At 42.0% G+C, this 25,719-nt stretch overlaps 1 protein-coding gene across 1 annotated transcript in view; it reads left to right on the top strand.

Annotated features, from left to right (window-relative positions):
- The first annotated feature begins 11,163 nt into the window (after positions 1–11,163).
- The window catches only part of MOB3C (MOB kinase activator 3C), a 72,117-nt gene continuing 57,561 nt past the window's right edge, over positions 11,164–25,719 (top strand). The window contains exon 1 of the mRNA XM_063427181.1: positions 11,164–11,378. The gene's annotated coding sequence lies outside the window, so the exon portion shown is untranslated. The remainder of the gene's footprint in view (positions 11,379–25,719) is intronic.

Consider the following 25,719-nt stretch of genomic DNA (forward strand, 5'->3'; position numbering starts at 1 on the left):
CTGTATTCTTGCACATGCTCCGTACACTACTGATCGTATCTTGCCTCGTGCAACCAACTGATCGATACGTCAGCATATGCACGTACACATGCCACGTGGTAATCTCGGCCTACTAAATTTATTTTTACCGAGATTCCACCACAAAAGAGGTGGATGTGGTGAGTGTGGCAGAATGGGTCATACCACACTGTCACATGATGACAGCAGGATGCAGGGCTGTAAGAGAGATTGAAGCAGGAAGAGCACAGAACCCGAAGTCAGCTTTTAGCTATTATTTTGTAGCCAGCCAGTCCTGCATCCCTCCGAAGTTCTCACACTCCCATACTCAGTCTCCTCTGTACAACATCATAGGGGAAGAGTATATGAGGACGAGTGAAGCAGCTCCATTAGCCACTATGTCACAGGGCAACTGTAGTGCCCAAAACGACTTTTTGCTCTTTTTAATGAGCATCAAATTCCATCTATACATTGTGCTAGAAAATGGGAGAAAAACCTATGCCATTGCCAGAACCTCCTGAGAAAGAGTCAAACAATGGCAACAATTATCAAGTCGCTTAACCGAACTTCCAGAATGGACCAACATATAGTTACTATTTCAGTAGTCTGGGGTTCACTAATCAACCCACTGAACTGTGAAATGTGGTGAATTGAGATAGTGATTAGTGACGCAGCGGTACTATTTTTATAGGAAAGAGTAAATTCAATACTTGTGATCAACTTAGCCTTTCATCTTTCTAGGGTCAATAATATGAGTACCATTCCATTCCTTAATTAGAATCAATTAATCAATTCTCTACAACAGCTACATGTACCTTCCTGGTTAAAAACTGTTAAAGGGTCACTCCGGGCACATTACAAATTGAATGCACTTGATGATGCATTTAATAGATTTTGGAATTATTAATATATCTTGGTTTTTTTTTTTTTTTTTTTTGCATGTTTACAGCTTTATAGTTTTTTTTTTTTTTTTTTTTTAATTCTTTATTTTGGGTGTGCACAAAATGAACAAGTCGCCGGCGTGCGCCACAACAGCGATATCCGGTAGAATAGGTGAACATTGGTATTACATATCATGGCATTCGATATACAGGCACATTTTTATAATATTAATATGATCTCTAGTACAGTGGTTTAGTTTCACGTTTGGTTTTAAGTATGCTAGCTTAATGCACATGTCCTGGAGAAATAGGTAGAGGAGAAAACAAAAGAGGAAAGCATGGCTTGTGCAGCGAATGTACATATAAGATTATTCTGAAATTTTATAAGATATAAGTGGCATTTTAGATATATATTGAGGTGTTGAACAAACATATAACAACATTCAGCTTGGTTAAGTAGTGATATAGCTCAATGGTAGTGAACTGCTTAATTTATATAGGTAACCTGAAGTGTGTTAGTAACTGTGATAAGCACACAATATTGTCATCCTTACCTAGGTGCTATGAGATTTTGCTCACATGTAACCTGTAATGTTATAGCGGGAGGGTTGAACTCCTAGGGTGTGATACCTGGCTAGTGGGCTTGGTGTCCCCATAGTGGTAGCCTATGGTTGTATACCGGGTTGCCCATTGTATGGTTATAGTGTGTTACAGGAGGTTTACATTCCCACCAGGGCAATCTACAGTATGACAAGCGTTATGTGTATCATGGACATTTCTGACAGGTTATAGAACCTTGGATCAGAGGGTTATGCTAGCTGCCAGTACGATCAGTGTAACACATTGTTTGCATAAATACTATTTTAGATGGTTAGTGTCTTCGTCTTATATGAATATGAGAGTCCCACAACGATGTGCCAGTGGCTGCAGAGTCGGTGTGGCCCACTGTGCCCGTCTCGGTGCTGGGCATCAGTGTTTGTTAGCGGCTAGCCAATTCCTTTGCTGATGCGCTGCACGGTACGTCCTGGGTGATCTGCGATGTTTTCTGAGCGACGGGAGCGAGGCGAGGCACCCCTCCAGCCCCAGGTCTTCACTAAAGCCGACATCTTCAGGCCGCTGTCTCGGGGGGTCAGTAAGTCCCAGACCTTCTCCCCTCTGGGGGAACAGGAGGCAGTGGTGGACCTGCGCTGCCATCGGCGGTTTGCCTTCCGTCTGCGTGGTTGGTGCGTATTGGTAGAGCCCCTCGTGGCTTTCAGCCCTGGTGGGTGTATAACTTTGGCAGCGGGAGTCTCTCCCGATGCTGTACCCGAGGGAGGTTCGCTCTCATCTCTGCGCTCAGCTTCCCTTTTGTTTGATGCAGACATCATGCAGTATTCGAGTGCTGTCCAGAATCTGGAGAAGGCTTCATCCAGCCGCTGCATGAGTCGGTCCGCTGGGTTAGCAGTAGCTTGCGGTAGTTGTTCTGCAGCATCTGCCCACATGTCCTGTGCGTCCGCCATCTTGGAGATGCAGTTATTGCTTCAATGAGCGGGAACCAGGGCTGGCAGGTAACGCAGGAGTGTCCGATGTTGTGGGCGCCGGGATATCCCTCACCGGCCGGGGGGGGGTATCGGTGTGTCAGACCGCCGTGGGACTTGTATCTGGATGGTCAGAAACCGCGAGGTCGGCCGCCCCTCAAGGCCCAGACCACCAGGTAGGCCTCGGTCGTGCTGCCGGTTCCGTAACCGCTAGATTGCCAGTGCTTTTGTTGGCATAGGTGCTCCCACTCTCCGTGAGGTAGTTCAGGCTTATTAAAGATAATGTAGTCGCTGTAAAGTAGTTCCAAATCGTTTTAAATCGCGTTGCTGTACGGAGCTCCAACTGTGTGCGACCGTTCAGCTCAGCAGCCTGGCTCCGCCCCCCAGCTTTATAGTTTTTGTAGAAACAAATATAAATGTTTTGCCAAATTTCAGTACCAAATGCCTGCCTCACTGAGTGAGTTACTTTTAACTTACAACCCGGCTGCAGTCCAACAAAGAAACTCCAAACAGGTAGTGATATCCTTACTATTTGTCTCACTGGGTGTCCTCTCCTTCTAATGCAGCTCGGTTTGTTGTTCTGATCATTCAGTGATGTCAGCAGCAGAGATGTGTACATACATTTGATAGGAAGTATTTTTCTGAAAAGGGGGTTTGGCTAAAGAGGCAGTCTTATGATGCAGTATTTTGCAAAACATTTATTTTTTTATTAAAAAAATTCTAAAGATTTGAGCATGCAAAAAAAAAAAAAAAATGTTTTTACAGAAATTACAGCATATTGTTGAAGCCAAAATCTGTCAAATGCATGAAGGTTGTATTGATGTTCCTTTAAATTATTAGTAATTGCACAACCGAGAACAAAGTAGCAGCTTCTGGACAATGTTTCCATCAACAACCTTGTGTGATACACAAGTTAATTCATTATTCATGATTTCCTGTTTAAATACTTCGTTATTAATATTATTAGTGAATAAATCTCCATCTATACATTTCAATAAAATAAAAATCGCTTGGAAGCATTTACCATGTACCCGCATATTACAGTTTAGGTCAATTAATGCACATGATAAATTAAGCAATTAAAATTTACATGATTACATTTCTTGATGTCTGCTCACAAAATGAATTCAGCCGATACCAGTGTTCCCTCAATTTATCCGTCACTTTACAAGTAATGTGGGTTCCTGGGTAACCATGGCAGCGTTATCAATGATTAATTATCACTCCTCCTTCTCAGCTGACACAACAGGAAAATAATCAGTAGAATAATAAATGCCTTAACCCCTTAAGGACCAAACTTCTGGAATAAAAGGGAATCATGACACGTCACACACGTCATGTGTCCTTAAGGGGTTAAAGGACCAGTCTGGGAACCGTAAAAACTTAAAATTAAGTTGTTATGGTGCCAGGAGGTCCCTGGTACTGTCTCACCTTTAAGGGTAAACCATTCACAAATGGTTTAACCCCAAAGTCTGTGCTCCCATACCTGGTCGCTCTGCCTTACCTCTTTCTGGAATCATAGATAATGGAAAGGCCGTATTGGGCAGGAGCATCTCTGAATGGCTTAGAACAGGCAGCTGACACTCTAAGCCAATCAGTAGCTTCCCATTCATAAAAAAGTTGCATTCCTTTTCTTACGAAATGGGTAGCTACTGATTGGCTTAGAGCATCAGCTGACTGCTCTAAAACAATCAGCGGCGTCCCTGCCCAAACCTTCCATTATCTAGGATATCTTGAAAGCAGAAGGACAGGTGGACAGAGCGATCCAGCGCTGAAAAATAAACGTTGGGGTTAAACCATTAGTGAATAGTTTAAACCCTAAATGTGAGATGGTGCCAGGGACCTCTTGATACCATAACAACTTCCCTACTTTATTACGATTAATTTGAAACTGTGCCCAAACTGATCCTGTAAACATAGAATCTATAAATGCTACTTCCTCCGAGGTGTGTGTAGTTTTTTCCTATCCTCCAGCTCAGAGGCAGTTAATAAAATGTTAAAGCCTTTTTTTTTTACCTGTCATTGGTTTTTCAAAAATCACCCAGAGCCATCTAGCCTGTCTTTCCAGGGGTAGTTCTCACATACAGACTACTCAGAATACATTGTTCTGGGTAAAAGATCTGCATGCTGTAGCAGTGTGTCGATAAAGAGTTGATTTAGAGAGGGCAGTAAGGAGGTAAAAGGTTCATTAGTTACTAGTTTCTTACCATTTATTTATCACGATTCAACCGTTTCCCAGGGTGGGCACTGTTGTTATGAGCTGCAGAGCTAGAAGTGGCTCTGTCTGAATTTCATCAAAGTTCCAATAGCATCAAAAGATATACATGACTACTTCGTCTCACGTAATCGTCAATATTTGGAGAAAATACGTTTCCATTTCCCATTAGCCTTCTGTCTCCATGCATCATCTTGCATAATGTATTATAGATGCCTATGCATCTTGCAAGTTCAAAATACTTAACCTCTTAAGGACACATGACGGAAATGTTCCGCCATGCTGACCTTTTGCTTCTGAAGCTGTGTCCTTTAGAGGTTTTTAAGTAGTTATAGTGCTTGCAAGAACCCATTAACTACTCCTTCTTAAGCCACCAGCACAGAAGCCAACATGTCTTTGCAAAAATAGCTGGTTAGCGTCTCCAGACATTGTTTTAGTCTCTTCGGAATTCCGTTCTGGCAGATCCCTTAGTAAATCTTAAAATGGCGGCTGTGTGTTTCTTGGTTTCAGCTGTGCATGTGCAACAATCCTTATTGGCACCGATTGTTTATACAGCCTTTCTTATGGTGGTTTTAAGGGGCACACATTTATTAAAGTTAATTCTTTTCTTCCTATTTAGAGTTTAAACTATTTGCTAATTGCTTTATAAGTAAAGTTTTATTATATCTGTTTTGCTTAGTAGAATTGTTTTATACTGTATCTTGGACTTTCAAATTGTTTTCTTATTTTTAGTTCAAATTTATATTGTGATGAATTCCTCCTACTCCACCTTTTATGAATAATTTAATTTTATCACTGAATATTATTATTATGAAAAGAGTTCCCAAAACAAAGTGTAGGTCGAGCCTCTAGGAAAAAGGACACGTCTAAAGAGTACTCGGGCAGTAGGAATTAAGGCACCTTAACTGTTTTGATAAGAAACACACTGAGAGTGCTAGAGGGAATGTGGGATCAATAAGAATCTGGGGATCGTCAACAAAAGACACCTATATTTTCTATTTATTAAGCTAATAAAGATGTTTTTGAAACAGAATTGTCTTAACCGTGAGAGATTGTCTGCGTAGGTAAAGTTCTCAAGACTGTATCCTTTCCTACGAGTCGTCTTCGGCCCCTATGCAGATACGGGTCTTTGGCCTCTAAGGTTGATGTTTCCATTTCTTGGTTGATAGTGCTAAACACTAAAAGACTATGGAGTAAGGGATGCACAAAAGTTTTGACAAGACCTACAATACATTAGGAGCAGACAGTCAAAAAGACAAAAGCTTTTTGAAGTGAGGTCACTCTAGGGTAGGCTGGGCTGATTGTAATTCAAACCAAGGTGAATAAGGTAATTGTCCCGTTTTTTGAAAATTATGTAAAGGTAAAATAAAAACAAACAATATGTTATGGGAATTGCAAAAGGGCTTCCTATCGAGGGGGTCGTCTCACTGTTGCAAGGACAATGCGGATAGGAATCAGCATATCAGAAACCATTACAAGGTAAAAGGCGGTGGGGTGGAGGGGGTCTTCAGATTCAGGCTAGGGAAGGCCTAGAACCCTGATATTATATTGACATCCTCTGTTGTTCAAATCTTCGATTTGGCAATGTAGATCCAATAATGGTGAAATAGTGGTCTGAATTGTGCAATTAGGTTTGTTTACTTCATCACATTTCATTGTTTAATGAAAAATCTCAACCCTTTTCACAAAGAAAATAATCCTGCTGCAATAGTGAATGTAGGTGATGTGAGTATTAAAAGGATCCCTGTAAAGGTGAATTTAAAGGGACACTCCAGGCATCAGAGCCGCATACAAGTTGCATGCATGCTTGTTTAAAAATTAAAACTTTTGACAAACGCTGTGACAGTTACAAATGGGTCTGAACAATAGCCCACATCATTTGTGAAAACAAATTTCATTAATTTAAATTACTTTTTTTCCCCCAAACATCAAAACCCTGCAAGCAACTCCGGGTTTGTATACACTTTCCATCATTGTACATTGCACAGGAGAGTGGGGATTATGTGACACTCCACTTACCAAATCCAAACAAAATAAATTCACTGTTTAGTAGCTATAACCACAATAAAACATACATTGATTTAATAATGCATATTTTTCATTGGGACTATATAAAAACACAGTTTGCAAAACCTGTAGATCTCTTGTCTGCAGCATTTGAAAGACCGCCCCCTCAAACCCCACCCATACTTTCTGTGGCTGTCCAATCACAGACTTCCCAAGTCTTTACAAGGCATGTGCTCTGGGCAATTGTTGCCTTTAGATTTTATCTCCACTGAGCTAAACAAACCAGGAAGTAACAGAACCTGTTATCTGCTTGACAGCCAGAGGGGGGCAATAAGGTTAATTTATACAAATGCCAATTTAATAAATAAAAAAAGAGAATTTCAGCCACTTCATGTCTGTAAAGAAATTCACTATTGGAGAATCGGAGATTGAGGAATTATTTCAAAATGAGGAACATTAAAAATAGAGGATATATATATTACTTTATTTCTATTTTATCTTATAATACATTAAAATTGCATTAACCCTCCGTATCTTTAAAGGGGAATTGCCACTTTGCAGGATTTTGTAACAATATATTTATTTATTCCCAATGTTTCACAAATGTGTATTGGTAAAGTCTTGAAAAATAAAATTTAAGGAAGAAATCCACAACTTTATCCTGCAACTGGACGCCTCTATCTTAACTCCCTAGATCAGGGGTAGGCAACCTTTTAGCAGCACTGTGCCGATATAGGATTGTGATGTCCCGTAGCGTGCCGATCCTCAGGCCCGTCGCTACAAGGCAAGCTAACCAAGCAATTGCTTGGGGCCCCGAGCTGGCCTGGGCCCCCAAGCAGGGCCGGCCATTTCTATAAGGCTGCAGCCGCCTGAGCGCTCTATAGAGAGCCTCAGGCGGCTGCAGCACTGCCTCTCTCGTCATCTCCCCTTCCCTGTAGCGTGGCCGAGCTCCTCTTCCTCCTGTCAGTCCGGCTGGGTACCACGCGGTACAGGAGATTTAGTTTCCTGTTCCCGGCCGGACTGACAGGAAGTGCACCCTGAGCTCGGCCACGCTACAGGGAAGGGGAGGTGAGAAGAACATAGGGAGGAAGGAAGGGAGGGGGGGAGTAAAAAGAACATAAGCGGGGGAGTAAGAAGGACACGGGGAGGGGAGTAAAAAGGACACAGGGGAGTAAGAAGGACACAGGGGGAGGGGAATAAGAAGGACACAGGGGGAGGGGAATAAGAAGGACACAGGGAGGGTGGGAGGGGAGTAAGAAGGACATAGGGAGGGGAGTGAGAAGAACATGGGGAGGGGGGAGAGTAGTAAGAAGAACATGGGGGGAGTAGTAAGAAGAACATAGGGGGGAGTAGTAAGAAGAACATAGGGAGGGGGGAGGAGTAAGAAGAACATGGGGTAGAAAGAAGAACATAGGGAGGGGGGAAGGAGTAAGAAGAACATGGAGGGGGGAGGAGTAAGAAGAACATGGAGGGGGGAGGAGTAAGAAGAACACAGGGGGGTGAGGAGATGAGAACACAGGGGGGTGAGGAGATGAAGAGAACACATGGGGATGAGGAGAACACAGGGAGGGGGTGAGGAGAAGGGGAGATGAGAACACAGGGAGGGGGGGTGAGGAGAAGGGGTGATGAGGAGAACACAGGGAGGGGGGGTGAGGAGAAGGGGAGATGAGGAGAACACAGGGAGGGGTGAGGAGAAGGGGAGATGAGAACACAGGGAGGGGGTGAGGAGAAGGGGAGATGAGAACACAGGGAGGGGGGTGAGGAGAAGGGGAGATGAGGAGAACACAGGGAGGGGGGGTGAGGAGAAGGGGAGATGAGGAGAACACAGGGAATTTTCAATTGTTGAAAATGTTCAAGTTTTATGCACATTATATGCAACAGCAGTATTTGCACTGTAAACCTTTTTTTATTTATATAAAGTGTGGGTGAACTTAAACTGTATGGCTATGCTGTGGTTCCTGTAGGCTTTGTGTGCGGGGGGGGGGGGGGGGGCACCATGTCCATTTTGCTTGGGGCCCCCAAAATCGGCCCTGCCGATCCTATTTTTTTAAATTGAGGTGTGTGTGCTGCCATATTCTGCTTGTGTTATTTATACTGTAATTGCTTTGTATCGTTGTATTTGTGCGTATATGAGCTATTATATTGTATATGTTCATTAGTAGTTTATGGTATTGTGTATGATACATATGAATGTGGGCTGTGTATGAGGGCTGCTTGTGGAATTGTGTGTAGATGGATATGTCACATTGTGTGTTAGGTAGTGTATGGGGGCTGTTTGGGGTTTTGCACGTGAGAGGCTGCATGTGGGATTGTGTGCATGTATGTAGATTGTTAGTGGTGTTGCGTTTGTGGGGATTGTGTGTATGTTTGTGTGTGGGCTGTTCGTATTATTTGTATGAGGGGAGGCTTATTCTGCAGGTCTGTGTATATCTAGCAGTGTGGGTGGCTTCCCTGGGTTCCAGTGGGGACCAGCCTGGGCAGGTACAGGTCAAGGACAGGAGCTGCAACATGAGCTGTGGACTGCTCTACTACAGTGTGGATTCCCATTCACAAGTGCTGGGAGGAAGTGATCTGAGATCACTTCCTCTAAGTGCTGCAATGCATAAATTGAGGATTGTCCTTCACTACCTCTTTGTATTAGCAGATATCTGAAGTTTCACTGAGACTCCTGATAGGCCAGACCCTGTTTGGCTCTAGCAGCCTTGAGTGCCGTGGAAAGACACCTCGAGTGCCGTGCATGGCACTAGTGCCGTAGGTTGCCTACCCCTGCCCTAGATCATTATTTGAAGCATTATTTACTAAAGTAAGAATTCCAAGTGAATTTTAAATTCAAGGTAAAAATGGCCAAACTGCAAACTTTCTCTAAGACAGCTATTGTTCCAGTGTAGCTACTTTGGCCTTAAAGTTGAAATTCACTTTGAATTCTCACGTTGGTGAATAACCCTGTGAGAAGAGAAGAATGAAGACAGGGACAAGTTGTACTTCAAAGGAACACTACAGAGTCAGGAACAGAAACAGTTATTCCTGACCCTATAGTGCTAAAACCATCTACCCCCCTCCTGACCTCCCCTTGCCTCCCTACATATAGTAAAATCCTACTAGTTATCAAGTCTGCAGCTGCTGCCTCTGCCTGCTCTGTTTGGCTGACATCATCAGAAGTGGTGGCCTGAGCCAATCACAATGCTTCCCCATAGGATTGGCTGAGACTGTCAAGGAGGCAGTTTAGGGGCAGAGCCAGCATGATTCAAACACAGCCCTGGCAAATCAGCATCTCCTCATAGAGATGAATTGAATCAATGAATCTATATGAGGAAAGTTCAGTGTCTGCATGCAGAGGGAGGAGATACTGAATGTTTGGATGCATTTTAGGCAGCCATGACCCAGGAAGGATCTCTAACAGCTATCTGAGGAGCGGCCGGTGAAGTTATCACTAGGCTGTAATGTAAACACTGCATTTTCTCTGAAAAGACAGTGTTTACAGCAAAATGCCTGAAGGTAATGATTCTACTCACCAGAACAAATTCAATAAGCTGCAGTTATTCTGGTGACTATAGTGTCCCTTTAATATAACATTAACCCCTTAAGGACCAAACTTCTGGAATAAAATGGAATAATGACGTGTCACACACGTCATGTGTCCTTAAGGGGTTAAAGGGACACTATAGTCACCTGAACAACTTTAGCTTAATGCAGCAGTTTTGGTGTATAGAACATGCCCCTGCAGCCTCACTGCTCAATCCTCTGCCATTTAGGAGTTAAATCCCTTTGTTTATGAACCCTCCCTGCATGTGACTTGCACAGCCTTCCATAAACACTTCCTGTAAAGAGAGCCCTATTTAGGCTTTCTTTATTGCAAGTTCTGTTTAATTAAGATTTTCTTATCCCCTGCTATGTTAATAGCTTGCTATACCCTGCAAGAGCCTCCTGTATGTGATTAAAGTTCAATTTAGAGATTGCGATACAATTATTTAAGGTAAATTACATCTGTTTGAAAGTGAAACCAGTTTTTTTTTTTCATGCAGGCTCTGTCAACCATAGCCAGGGGAGGTGTGGCTAGGGCTGCATAAACAGAAACAAAGTGATTTAACTCCTAAATGACAGTGAATTGAGCAGTGAAATTGCAGGGGAATGATCTATACACTAAAACTGCTTTTTTGAGCTAAAGTAATTTAGGTGACTATAGTGTTCCTTTAATTTAAAAAGAAAAGGAAGCATCTCATAAACAAAAGTTCTGTCAAGACATTATCTCATGTGATACCCCTCCCTCTGTAATGCTACAATGTACATTGTTTGGAAAAGCTTTTATCCTCTTAGAATTTGTATCCATGTTTTGCATTCCTAAACTGCACTCAGCTAACAACTTGCTACTTTGTAAACAATAGACCACACAGTAACTGAAATGAACAATGTTACCATAAAGATACATTATTCATTCCCACTGGCCCACACAGGGTTAAGGGTAATGGGAGCTGCTGGCAGTGCACATGGCTGGCCAGATAGAGACCTATCAGCCTGCAGTGCAGGGAGCTGAACAAGTTATCACAAGAACAGCTGGAGACAAAATCAGGATGTGACATCACTGGCAGGAAAAAAGGCAGTTTGTTTAATGCAAACTTCACTCAGCAGCATTGCTGTGAGTGTCCCATGCTTAGAGCTGGGAGGGTTCTCTGGCTTTAAACCCCTGATCAGCTTCACAAGCAGACATTGTCTAAGGATTTATATGGTGCTGCCAGTCTGACACACTCAGCTCCTTCTAACAAGGTGAGTCCTTTAATTACTGTAAAGTAATCAGACAGAGCAAGGGGGCTGCATCAGGAGGGGTTACAATCCTAGCTATTGCTGGGAGTGTATGGGAGGCCAGCTTGGGATCTCAGACACTGGATGCTGTGCAATGGACATGTTATAAAATAAAATATATTTAAAAATCCAATCCAGTGATGGCTAAACCTAGCACCCTAAATGTGTGTGGATTATAGTCCCATGATGCTGAACTAATCCTAAGCATTGGCAGATTCCTGGGGCCAAATGTAGCCCCCACTTCTTATTCTGATGGTGAGCTCAGAGTAGTAGGAGTTGACTTTCCTAAATGTTCATTGAACAATCTGCTGGCTGGGCTTTTTGATGAATGTAGTTCACATTTAGAGTGCCAAATTCAGCCATCACTGCTTAATCTGATCCCGAGATAAGGGTAGAAGGAGCTGATCACTGACATTGCTAAATATTCTGAAATAAACTGTAGGTGTCCCCTTCGCTTTGTTTTTATTTGGACCCCATGGCTTGTAGTGGTAGTTTTTTTTTGAAGTTTAATACATGTCTGTGTGCATTACTCATGAACTTTCTAAACTAACTCCCAGGAGAGTATTAACCCTTAAACAATTAAACATATACATTGTATACAGGTAAAGGGGTTCTGACGTGCGTTGATTTGAAGATGTTCTTGGGTTCTATGAATTCCAGGAGATAATTGGTCTGCAAGGTATTTATAAAAATAATTTAAATTCTTGTAAGTAGTGTCAGACATTATACAGTGCAAGCTAAGCTATAGAGGATGACCTTGTGACACTTCGACACACGAGGATCTGGTCAACGCAGTTTGATGCCCCGAATATTTGTCCAGTTACCCTGACACACAACCCAATGATATAGGATTCTGGCATGCACCCATAAAGCTCCGGAATCTGAGAATCTAAGCAATGCCAGGTGAATCTGTAAGACACTGGCCAATGCCACATGAGATTTGTATCAGTGCCCTGAAACCCTGGCCATGTGTCTCGACTTCCTGATAATCAGGTTGTGTATCCCAATAAAGTGTCTATTCACCCAGCAATGACAAAATTGCCAACTGTTGGAGTTCCCCTAACATCTGTCGTATACCCTGATACCATGGGAATTTCTCATGGACCCCTCATACAATGAGCCCTCTGGCCCCTTCCCCCAAATACAAATTGACGTCAAGCAGGCTGGTATCCTAATATGACCCTAAACCCTGACACCCCAACAATCCTGCCTTTTTTTTTTTTTTACCTCCTTTAGACTTGAAAACCCAACACACAATACATTGAGCCCCAATCTCTTATACGTTTGTAGTCTGTCCATGATATTAATTTTACATTACATTTTATTTCCTATTTTATATTGATCTGATGCCACAAAACCCCTCTCCCTTTCAGTGGGCCTGGGTTTAATAAATGTAAAGTGGATTTGCCACTTTTTAGGTTTGAACCCTGTTCGGTTTATTTTCAATAAACTGCTTTTTTATATATATAAAACTCCGTTACAAGACATTCGTTCGTTGAAGGGGTTAATGTGATAAATTGTAACTTTTGCTGAATTGCCTAAAGAGTTGCCCAAGTTTAGGTGCAAATGGCTTAACTGGAAAGAATGTACGTATTTTAATTTTGTTGAGTTGAACATTTTTCAATTCTTCTCTTTTTTGGCCCCAGTTATGCATTCCATAAGCTCTCTGCATATTGAATAAAGGCCAAAATCTGTTTTCAGATCCCCATCATAGCATTTATTAATGACTTAAAGAAACTGTCCCCTCAACGCTAATATTTTTTTTTTTTTTTAATGTAGTAATCATTTCATCAAGTTTCAAAAGGAAATGGATTCTTTGTTCAATGAAGTATATGTTAAAAAAAAAAAGAAAAGAGAAAAATTAAACTCCTGAAAAACCCTTAGTACATGACAGGATCCTTTAGCCCATACACCTTGGGTCGGACAGTGTGTAAAACCAGACAGACAGTCTCTATGGTCTTCCCTGCTTCACTCCATGTCCGTGCAGTGACATCATCGACCATATAACTGTCAGACTCAAGGTGCATGTGTATGGCTGAAGAATTCTGTCTGTGATTGTTGGTGAAATGAAGTATGTTAAACAATGAGGAAAACTCATCCCTACCTTTTAGTATATTTCCTTCCAAAACCTGAAAGGAGAATTGTTTTAAAAATTAAAGTTGATGTGGCCGTTGTCCTTTTTAAAGCAACACTTTGTTCGCATTGTAATGGGTTGAATGACACTTTGTTCACTTACAACCCGATTCCAGAGCTGATGTCCCTCGGTGATGGGTATTGTTCCACTATTTCTGACATTAAACAATGGGGGTGGGGGAACATTATGTGCATGTGCGGCAACCTCTGTGTGAACTTCAGACCTTCTCCATAGGCAAGTAATGCGTCAATGCTTTTCATGGGGTTTTCCTAGAGATTGGATGTCCTCATGCAGAGTGTGAGGATGTCCAGTGTCATGTCACAAAGTGAAACTCCAGGGAACTCCTCTAGTGGCTATCTGGTAGACAGCCACTAGAGGCAGTATTGGTTGTCTAAAACTGCAGTCTTTCACACCATTTCAATTAGATGAAGTGGTCTGGGTGCCTATAGTGCCCCTTTAAGTAACAACCTAGAGAAGTGATTGACAGTTTGGATGACAGTCAGATTACAAAAGTTTAAAGAATAAACTGCAACCAAACCAATGAAGGTATTGCTAACCACAACCTGCCCCACCTGCTGCTGAACAGAGCCTCGTATCACTCTTATCTGGCCTTACAGCTGCTAATCACTGAATCGAGTCTCATGGAAGGTCTAGAGTTTAGATCATATGCTAAATCTTCTCAAATGTGATGTCGGAATCTGACTGAACTGGAATTGTAGCAGTTCACCATGCTACAGTAAGAAAGTTATTGTAAGCAGTTGCCGTGGGGATGGAGAAAGTCATGTACACTGGTGTCAACTTGGGGGCTCTCAACTCTTGGTCTATACAGCAATGTGGGTCAAAGGTGGTTGGGGAACTTCCTCAATGCTTTATGCTTTGCCTGGTTTAACCATAGTCGAGCATTATGGGGTGTGTAGTTCTACAAAAATTGGGGAGCTACCTCTGGCCGCAGGTTATATAGAGTTGGCACACGGATTACATCCGTCATGAGTGATCTAGTTGTATCATGATTTAAAAGGATTTACATTGACCCTTGTTGTGCATAACTTAAATAATCTACCCTCCTTTCCAGGATGACAAGATATGACAACGTTTTAAATGCCACAGGGCTCAGACGAGTTGTTGTAGTTTGTATGTTGTTTTATTTTTTTTTTAATCCTCTTAGACTTTGTTATAAATCGGAAATTGTGAATTCTTGGCTAAAATTCAGCAAGAACTGGGATTCTCCTCCCTCCCCCCCACTCCTCCTCCTATCAATTGTCTACACTTTTTGTATTAAAATGTGTATTTATTTATTTACATTTTTTTTTCTTGATTGTGCACAAATCTCATGGTTGTGAATAACCTCTGGAACAAGAAAGAAATAAACGCTACCTTTTCAGTGCTAAGTGCATTAAACAGGCTTTTCCCCCAGAAATTCCCCACTATGTAAGAATCACACTTTCCTGTATTTACTCATCTCTTTCATTTTCCTTTTAATCTAAAAACAAAACTACAAAAGCAGAAGTTTTTTTTTTTTTTTATCCTCAAGATGAAGTTTGTGTCCACATGTTTAATTCAAAGTGCTGCGGTTTTAGGAAATCTTTCTATGAAAACGTAACCCCTGCTGTGCTGTATCCACACGATCTACACCCGCACACTATAAATGATGGGATTCATTGAGCAGATTTCAAGGTTGGCCAAGTATATCGATGACGGGCAAGGAGTTTGATTTGTTGCTGTATCATTTTAGTTCACCCAGTGTCCATTTTACATATTGCGTAAAGTTTGATGTCCAGTGACACACAATCTGTTATCGCTAGACCTGACCGTCATGTATCCGGGGTATATAATATGTCATTGGACCTCCGTCCTATAGCTGTCAGGAACAAAGCAGCAGAATACTGATGTTTTACCTTAGATAATGTTGAATACGGTTAGTATTTGCTTCCTGATTTTGTCACTCCTAAGAAAACACACTGTACCCTTCATGTAGTTGTTGTAAGGGACTTGGATGTAAGGCCATGAGGTCAGTGTACAATCCAGAATGTCCGTACTCTACTTGTCCTTGAACCATATAGATCTACATACTACACTCTTCTTTGGTCCATGTACACCAGGCTGTACACATATTTTGCAAGCTAAGTTAAATACCTCATTTACACCCAATGGTCTCCAAGTGATGTGCCTGATTCTAATATTCTCTGAGCTGAATGATTGAAGTCTGGAGACCTGAAGAGCACATAGAATGATAAAAACTCAAGGAATACTTGGTTAGATGCCGGTTGATGTCTTCCAGACGTATCTTTCACCTTCTCCAAAGGAGCTGTTATCTAGATGCAACTGTTCCATTCATACTCCAGAAAGTCTATTTCTGATCTCAGAACTGCACCCAGGATACAGAACTGTGGACTTAAGGGAACACGCTAAGCACTAAAACAGCTTATACTGCTTCCCTACACACTTTCTGAAAAGGAGTCTACATGTTTTAGCTTTCTTTATTGCACAATGTGTTTAATTTAGAATATCTTCTCTCCTGCTCTGTTAATATCTTGCTGCAGCCTACAGGAGACTCCTGTGTGTGACTAAAGTTCAATAAACCGAGCAGGAGATAAAACACATCTAAAGTAAACACACTGTGCTGTAAGATCCGAATGAAACACTTGTTTTCATGTTGACTGAGTGTGAGTCAAAGCCAGGGGAGGTGTAGCTATGGCTGTATCAACAGATTTGAAAGTGATTTCATTCCCAAATGGCATTGAGCAGTGAGACTGCAGGGACATGATCTATACACCAACATTACTTCACTAAGCTAACGTTGTGTAATTAATAATGTTTAGCATACTCCATTAAATTGAACCCTCTTATCTTACAGCAGATCTTATGTTAAAAAGAGTTTTAAAGACTACGTTTTGATTTCCCCATTTTGGATCCGAAATATTAGCCAAATCACCCTTCACCCTTTTGTTATGATACGTTGACCATGCAAAGCTTTCATATATGACGTCCCAAGCTGAATGAGTGGGCTTGAGGTGTAGTGAAAATCTAAATCTTTACTTTTTTCCATTTGAATAATTTGCCCAAAAAACTGTTTTACTTCACCCGTAAAATCTTTGTACTGTAAACACAGCAAAAAGCTGAAATGGTTATGGTGCTTGGCAGGTCCCGTTAAGGATAATTTTCAAAGTTGAATAACGGTGCACATTATTAGATGTTATTCATTAACCTGTTACATGTATATAAATATATGATATACAGTTTATGAGAGTAAAGCTTTGTTTTCTTACCTTTTATTTCTAATGTTACACACTATCTCGTGTTTTGTAATTATTTAATTAACTATGTAACGTTGTAGCATAATGTTTCACAACATTCCATTTCCTGGTTTCTTGCTATATCACAAATGGCAGAAAATGGCTAGCGCTGGCTTGAAACGCAATCCCATTCACATTAATTTCTCATTGTGTTCACACGAGTTATGGGCTTGAGATTTTTACATAATACTATAATGTTTAGAAGCTTCACACATCTAACAATCTGACTTTTCAGGTCTGGCAATGCGCAGCAAGCGGTCTATTAAAAGGACACAATACAATATGTAATTATGAGGATTTCCTGAGCACTATTCCAAAACCTGCAGCCGTTTGGGTGCTACATTCGGCAGAGGGGAAGGATGCATTCACAAAAGCATCACACTGTTCAGGAAAATGCTACACAGCAGGTTTAAACTGCGTCATGGCTACATTTGGTGCTTTCCCAGTACACCTCAGTTGCCTGGCCTTTACTTAAAGGGACACTCAAAATGCCAATTACTGTTTGTAAGCTATGCTGCAGGTAGATATGCTGGGAGTTCCACCCCTCTTTCCAGTATTGCATTTTTTAAAATCTAATTTTGCACTATAAGCATATGGTTTCTATTCACAGATTGCTCTTTTTGTTTCAAAACGCACTGATGTACATAGTGTCACGACGTGGGTTTCTGGAGGAGTAGTTGTAGTAGCTGGTGACTTTAAGGATAGGCTGACCGTTGTACTGCAACTTTTGGAACCTCTTGCTATTCCCATAAACCACTGGCCATAGGAAGTCCTATGGAAATGTTATAATCAGTCAATTGCTTGTTTGCAGTGAGTTCCTTGTGAATTCTGCAAAGGATGGAGTTTTGCAGGAAATGTTTGTTCTTGTTTTTATTATTTTTAATATCTTATTTTTGCACATTATTATTCTCTCTATAATGCGGGGGTTAGCAACATTTGGCTCTGTTGTAGACAATGTTGTAGCTCTTAGAGCTTTAATTCTGCCAAAGCATCATGGGAGATGTAGTCCACAAGGTCTGAAGTGCTGAGGGTTTGCTACCCCTGTTGTAGTGCATTAAGAAGAATAGGTAAAATCCAAGGTGGTGCCGTTTACCATATTGGTAGAATAACATTAGATCAGTAGGAGGTCAGGCTGTGGGTGCCTCCGTCATCTCCCCCCCTCCTGTTTTGGTCAAACAGCTCAGTTTAACCCCTTAAGGACACATGACATGTGTGACATGTCATGATTCCCTTTTATTCCAGAAGTTTGGTCCTTAAGGGGTTAAATGAGATCAGAGGGATAATGGTGCTTTACGCACTACATTGGTATGTAGTAAAACAAATTTTCTCTAAATAATGTTCTCCCTTCTATTTTTCACTTTCACTCTAACTTCTCTCATTACTAAAATATCCCTATCCTTCTGCTCACCTGTCCCTGGCAACACCATCTTCATTGTCCTCACTTTACTCCCCTCCTCTCTCTATTCATCCCATGCACTCTACATATGCCTTTCCAGCCTATTTCTTCCAACTCCTTCCAAATCCTCTATATACATACCCTCCTACAAAACCTTCAAATCCTACTCCCACCTTCACTTCATTTCTATCCTTCTGCTTCTAGCAGCTGGTGAAGTCTCTCCAAACCCTGGTCCCATCTCAGCATACCCACCATGTACTAACTCAAGGAACCACACCAATCTCATACCCATTTCATTATTATTATTATTATTATATTATTTATAGAGCGCCGTCAAATTCCGCAGCGCTTTACAATGGGTGGACGAACAGACATGTAGTTGTAACCAGACAAGTTGGACACACAGGAACATAGGGGTTGAGGGCCCTGCTCAATGAGCTTACATGATAGAGGGAGTGGGGTAAAATGACACAAAAGGTAAGGTTAGTATCAGACTAGTGACAGTTGCAGAAGAGGAATCAGTTGGGAGCTATTAACAGTTTAATTGATACGCTTGATTTTTTGAAGGAGTGGAGACTGGGTGAGCATCTAACGGAGGAGGGAAGCGAGTTCCACAGGAACGGTGCAGCCCTCGAGAAGTCTTGAAGGCGAGCATCAGAGGTGGGAGTACGGACAGAAGATAGACGTAAGTCTTCAGCAGATCGTAAGGGCCTAGACGGGACATAGTTGTGTATAAGGGAGGATAGATAGGTGGGAGCAGCATTATGTAGACATTTGAAAGCAAGAACCAGAATTTTAAATTGAGCTCTATATTTTATAGGAAGCCAATGTAGGGACTGACAGAAGGGTGAGGCATGGGAGGTGCGGGCGGACCGGAAGATGAGCCTCGCCGCCGCATTCATTATGGACTGTAACGGCGCAAGTTGGGAGCACGTAAGACCACTGAGAAGCAGATTACAGTAGTCAAGGCGAGAAAGTACAGTGGAATGGACCAACACCTTAGTCGCATCTGGCGTCATGTTACTCTTCCTCTAAACCCTCCTTCAATACTGCCCTCTGGAATGCACTTTGCGATATTACAAAATCCACTGCTGTCCATGACCTCTTCATCTCTCGTTCCCTAGACTTACTAGCCTTAACATAAACATGGCTCTCCCCCTCTGACACTGCTACCCCTGCATCTTTAACTTTTGGTGGCCTTCAACTTACCCACAACCCAAGCCACTCTGAATGTAAAGGTGGTGGTGTAGAGTTTCTACTCTCGCCTCACTGCTCCTTCAAACCTCTACACACTTCCCCCCTCCTTCCCTCTCTTTCTCATCATTTTGAAACCCATTCGATTCGCCTTGTAAAACTCTTCTCTGCTAACATTGCCGTTATCTAACGTCCCCCTGGATCCCCTCTCCTCTTCTTTGACCACTTTGCTGTCTGGCTACCCTACTTCTCTCCTCTAACATACCATCCCTAATTCTCTGGGACTTCAATATTCCCATTAACCCACCCATGACCTCAGCAGCCTCTAAACTACTTTCAATTACTTTCTCCCTTGGGCTATCGCAGTGGGCTAATTCTCCCACCCATGTATGGAGACAGGCTCAGGCACCAAGTATTGTGATGTTATGGAGACAGGCTCAGGCACTGAGTGTAGTGGAATTATGGAGACTGGCTTGGAGACTATGGTGAGGCCTAATAGAAAGCAGTTGTTGTTGTTGGATTCTATCATAAGAGGTGTGGAGCTGGACAATAGTGGTCTTGTGAGATGTCTTCCCAGGGCTACTGCTCACAGAGACAGGAGATGTATTTGTAAAATTGTTAAGTGAGTAAAGCAGGAAGGGGAATTGGATGTACTAGTCCATCTAGGAACAAATGACTTGGCTTGCAATGAGGTTTTAGGGGTAAAGGAAGTTTTTTTTTTTTTTTTGCCAATGATATACGGCAGGTTGCTGCCACGCTGTCATTCTCTGAAGTTCTGCCTGTGCATAACATTCAGAACGACAGGCGGATGTGTTTTAGGGACTTTAACTTGTGGCTTGGTGAATGGTGTCGGGAGCAAGGATTTGGCTTTATTTCTCATGGTAGCTCTGTTTGGAATGGAAATAAACTGTACAAAAAAGATGGTTTGCGTCTCTCAAAAGGGAACAAATGTTCTCAGTGAGCAGTTCAGAGGGTTTGCTAGGATGTATTTTAAACTGGGGGGGGGGGGGGGGGGGGCAAAAGGGTGATAAAACATCAATCCAATTGCACCCCAAAACAAGGACTGAAAGTAACTAAATGTAAAGGAGACTATATTTAAAAGAAGAAAAACTACCACAACAAGAGGACATCTTAAATTTCAGGGACAAAGGTTTAAAAATAATATCCGGAAGTATTACTTTACTGAGAGGGTAGTGGATGCATGGAATAGCCTTCTAGCTGAAGTGGTAGAGGTTAACACAGTAAAGGAGTTTAAGCATGCGTGGGATAGGCATAAGGCTATCCTAACTATAAGATAAGGCCAGGGACTAATGAAAGTATTTAGAAAACTGGGCAGACTAGATGGGCTGAATGGTTCTTATCTGCCGTCACATTCTATGTAACGAGTGTGTTAAAAAATGATAAGCTTAGAGTCATGTCTACAAATGCTTGCAGTTTAGGGAATAAGATCCATGAACTTGTGGCAATAATGGCAACTGATAATGTAGATTTAGTCGCTGTTACTGAGACATGGTATAATGAGAAAAAAAAAGACTGGGACATGGCAATACCAGGGTACTCTTTCTATACAAAAGACAGGGAAGGTAAGAAAGGGGGAGGGGTGGCCCTGTATGTGAAGGAAAGCATACAATCTAACCTAATAAAAGGTGAAGGTTTAGGATCCAGTGATCATCAGTCAGTGTGGTTTAATATAAGAACAGTGACTGAGTCACACCACACAAAAACAAAAGTTTTAGACTTTAGAAAAACAGTCTTTTCTAAAATTAGAATGTGTAAAGGAGTCATTATCAGACTGGAGCAATTTAGAGTCCAAGAGAAATGGGATTATTTAAAAGTTGCACTACTGAAGGCAACAGAAAATTGCATTAGGCTTATCAGTAAAATCACTAAATTCAAGAAACCACTGTGGTACTCTGCAGATGAGGCCAAAATAGTAAAAAACTAAAAGTTAGCATTTAGTAATTATAAAAAAAAAACCCAGAGTGAGGACGGCAGAATGGTCTATAAGATTAGGCAGAAAGAGGCTAATAAGAGCTTCCAAATCACACACAGGAGAGAAAATTGCACAGTCAGTAAAAAAAGGGGACAAAACATTTTTTGGATACATAAATTAGAAAAGAAAAGTAAAACAAGGATTACTTAGATTAAAAACAAAAGAAGGAAGGTATGTAGAAGAGGATAAAGGTCTAGCTGACTGCCTCAATGAATATTTTTGTTCAGTATTTAAAGATGAAAATGAATGAAAGGGGCCTTAGTTAGGAAAAAGGACAAATAAGCCATTTGTTACATGTTCGTTTACAGAGGAAGAGGTTCTATTTCAACTCTCAAAAGTAAAGACAAATAAGTCAATGGGACCTGATGGAATACACCCAAAGCTATTAAAAGAGCTTAGTGGTGTACTAGCAAAACCATTAACAGATTTATTTAACCAATCATTGATAACAGGGGTAGTCCTAGAAGATTGGAAGATAGCGAATGTTGTGCCCATTTACAAGAAAGGTAGTAGGGAAAAGTCGGGCAACTATTGGCCAGTAAGCCTTACTTCAGTAGTGGGGAAAGTAATGGAAACCATGTTAAAGGATAGGATTGTTGAACATCTAAAAAACACATGGGTTTACTTCAGGGAGATCATGCCAAACTAATCTTATTGAATTTTTTTAATTGGGTAACTAAAATATTAGATCAGGGTGGTGCAGTAAACATTGCTTACCTAGATTTCAGTAAGGCTTTTGACACTGTTGCACATAGAAGGCTTGTCAATAAACTGCAATCTTTAAGTTTAGATTCCAATATTGTTGAATGGGTAAGGCAGTGGCTGAGTGACAGGCAACAGAGTGTTGTAGTCAATGGAGTATATTCGAAGTTTGGGCTTGTCACCAGTGGGTACCTCAGGGATCTGTACTTGGACCCATTCTCTTTAATATTTTTATTAGTGATATTGAAGAAGGTCTTAAATTGTAAGGTATGTCTTTTTGCTGATGATACTAAGATATGTAACAGGGTTGATGTTCCAGGAATGATAAGCCAAATGGCAAACGATTTAGGTAAACTAGAAAAATGGTCAGGGTTGTGGCAACTGACATTTAAAGTGCAAGATAATGCATCTTGGTCGTAAAAACCCAAGGGCAGAGTACAGAATATTTGATAGTCCTAACCTCAACATCTGAGGAAAGGGATTTAGGGGTGATTATTTCTGATGACTTAAAGGTAGGCTGACAATGTAATAAAGCAGCAGGAAATGCTAGCAGAATGCTTGGTTGTATAGCGAGAGGTATTTGCCGTAGAAAGAGGGAAGTGCTCATGCCATTGTACAGAACACTGGTGAGACCTCACTTGGAGTATTGTACGCAGTGCTGGAGACCGTATCTCCAGAAGGATATTGATACCTTAGAGAGAGTACAGAGAAGGGCTACTAAACTGGTTCATGGATTGCAGGATAAAACTTACCAGGAAAGGTTAAAGGATCTTAACATGCATAGCTTGGAGGAAAGACGAGACAGGGGATATGATATAAACATTTAAATACATAGTGGGAATCAACACAGTAAAGGAGGAGACTATATTTAAAAAGACAAGAGGACACAGTCTTAAATTAGAGGGGCAAAGGTTTAAAAATATCAGGAAGTATTCCTTTACTGAGAGGGTAGTGGATACATGGAATAGCCTTCCAGCTGAAGTGGTAGAGGTTAACACAGTAAAGGAATTTAGGCATGCGTGGGATAGGCATAAGGCTATCCTAACTATAAGATAAGGCCAGAGACTAATGAAAGTATTTAGAAAATTGGGCAGACTAGATGGGCCGAATGGTTTTTATCTGCCGTCACATTCTATGTTTCTATGTAGCCCCACAATACCCTCAACCTAATTTTCTCTTATGCATGTACAGAGTCTAATATCTCCAACACTCCATTTCTCCTCACTGACCACCACCTTTTATCATTTGCTCTTGAATACCCTCTCACCCAACAACCTCAGCCTAACCCCCGTCAACTCTCGAGGAACCTTAATTCTATTGACCTCCAGCAGCTGTCAGCTGATATTGATTTACAACTCCTATCCATCCCTTCCCTCTCCTGTCCCTCACTAGCCATCTCCACGTATAACACTACTCCAAACAAGCACCTCGAGGAGGACACGCCCCCAAGCGTGGCATACTAAATCAACACGCTACCTGCAAAGATGCTCCCATTGTGCTGAACGCTCCTGGAGGAAGTCTCTCACCCAGTCAGACTTTCTCCATTATAGATTCATATTATGTTCATACAGCGCAGCCCTTGCCCTTGCCAAACAGTCATACTTTTCCTCTCTCATTAGTTCATGCTTCTGAAATCCCAGGTGTCTCTTTGACACCTTTAACTTTCTTTTTTGCCCTGCTGTGGCCACCCCTCAAACTAACCTTACCGACAAGATTGAACAGCTAAGGAATGAATTCTCCCCACCCTGTCTTTCTCTTTCTGAACCACACGTAGATTATGCCTTTCCTACCTGTAGCAGACCACGGGTAACCTTACGGGCTTACCTCTGCTAATTCCTTTCTTCAGCCACTCTGGAACCATTAAGCATACAGACATCCATTCCCCCAGTAACTGGACGACACACAGCTCTGGGAGTACAACACAATTTTATTGTGCCACACACCGCTTTTATGCATAACCCCATGCAAGGGGTCTTCCACACAAGCAGACAGGGGATTTCATCCCAGGATCCTCTGGCCTGGGAGCCTAGGCACGGGAAAAGGCTCTAGCCTTTGTCTCCCAGGTATAGAAAGCCCGCCGCTCAGGCAAGGGATTTTCCACACAAGAAGACAAGGGTCTTCCTCCCAGGATCCTCTGTGATTGGGAGCCAAGGCGTGGGAAAAAGGCTCTAGCCCCTTTGCCTCTCAGGCACAGAAACCCCACCAAAATAGACAGTACCCCAAAAGTGTCCCCACCAAACACAGAACCCCACAAAAGTACATTCCCCAACCGATTTCAGGGACGCAAGTCTCTTTTCAGCTATATAACTATATAACTATTTCAGTTTGTGAAGTTACTGTGCGAACACCATGCAAGGGAATCACTTCCTTTCTGGATACGAATGCTCTCCCTTGTTGGCGTTCGTCTATACGAAATGGTGGCCACCCAGGGGAGCACTCCATTACATCCCCTGTGGTTTCACACTTAAGTAATTGGTATGAACATTCTAATGGAGTATCGGGTGGTCCTCGTTCAGGGGACGAATGGATGCTGTTCGTATGAACAATCCCAAACAGGAAAACATGGCACAATACACGAAATACAAGGGGAAACACACCAATAAGCAGTGTTTCTGCCACACTACCCTTCAGACTTTCCCCCGGCTACTGAACAAGAGGTGGCTGTGCTTCTCCTTTCTTCTCGCCCCACCACTTGCCTACTTGATCCTGTCCCGTCTCACTTCATCAGATCTCTCTCCCCTTGTCTTGTGCCTTCCTTAACAAACATTTTCAACTGCTCTCTCTTTTGGCATTGTCTCTGCTGACCTTAAACATGCCACTGTAGTACCTATCCTGAAAAACTATCTCTCGACCCATCCTCCCCCTCTAACTATCGTCCCATATCCCTGCTCCCTTTTTCCTCAAAGCTTCTGGAAAGACTTGTCTTTACCCGTATGTCTCACTTCCTCAATTCCAACTCTCTGCTTGACCCTTTTCAATCTGGCTTCCACCCCCCTCCACTGAGACTGCCCTTATCAAAGTTACTAATTACCTAATCTCAGCTAAATCCAAAGGACACTACTCCATACTAATTCTTTTTGACCTCTCTGCTGCCTTTGACACAGATGATCATGCTCTCCTTCTTCAAACTCTTCAATCATACAGTCTCTGTTACTCTGTCCTCTCATGGCTTTCCTCTTACCTCTCCCAATGCTCATTAAGTGTCTCCTTTTCTAATGATACCTCCTCCCTTTGTCCTGTCTCGGTTGGAGTCCCCCAAGGCCTTGGTGCCCTTCTATTTTCTCTTTATACTGCCTCTCTTGGCACACTTATTACCTTATTTGGATTCCATTACGACATGTACGCTGATGACACCCAGATATGTCTCCTCCCCGGACCTCTCCCCTGCCGTCCTGCAACATGTCACTGCTTGCATTTCTTCCATCTCTGACTGACTGGATGTCCTCCCACTTTCTGACACAAAATCTCTCTAAAACTGAGCTCCTTGCCTTTCCTCCTCCTAATACTGATCCCACTCTTTCGCTCTCCCTTCAAATTAGTGGTATACACATCAGTCCATTGATTCTGGCCTCACCTTTGAGCCTCACATCCAG

Source organism: Pelobates fuscus, chromosome 7 (assembly GCF_036172605.1).
Source record: "Pelobates fuscus isolate aPelFus1 chromosome 7, aPelFus1.pri, whole genome shotgun sequence".
Taxonomy (NCBI): domain Eukaryota; kingdom Metazoa; phylum Chordata; class Amphibia; order Anura; family Pelobatidae; genus Pelobates; species Pelobates fuscus.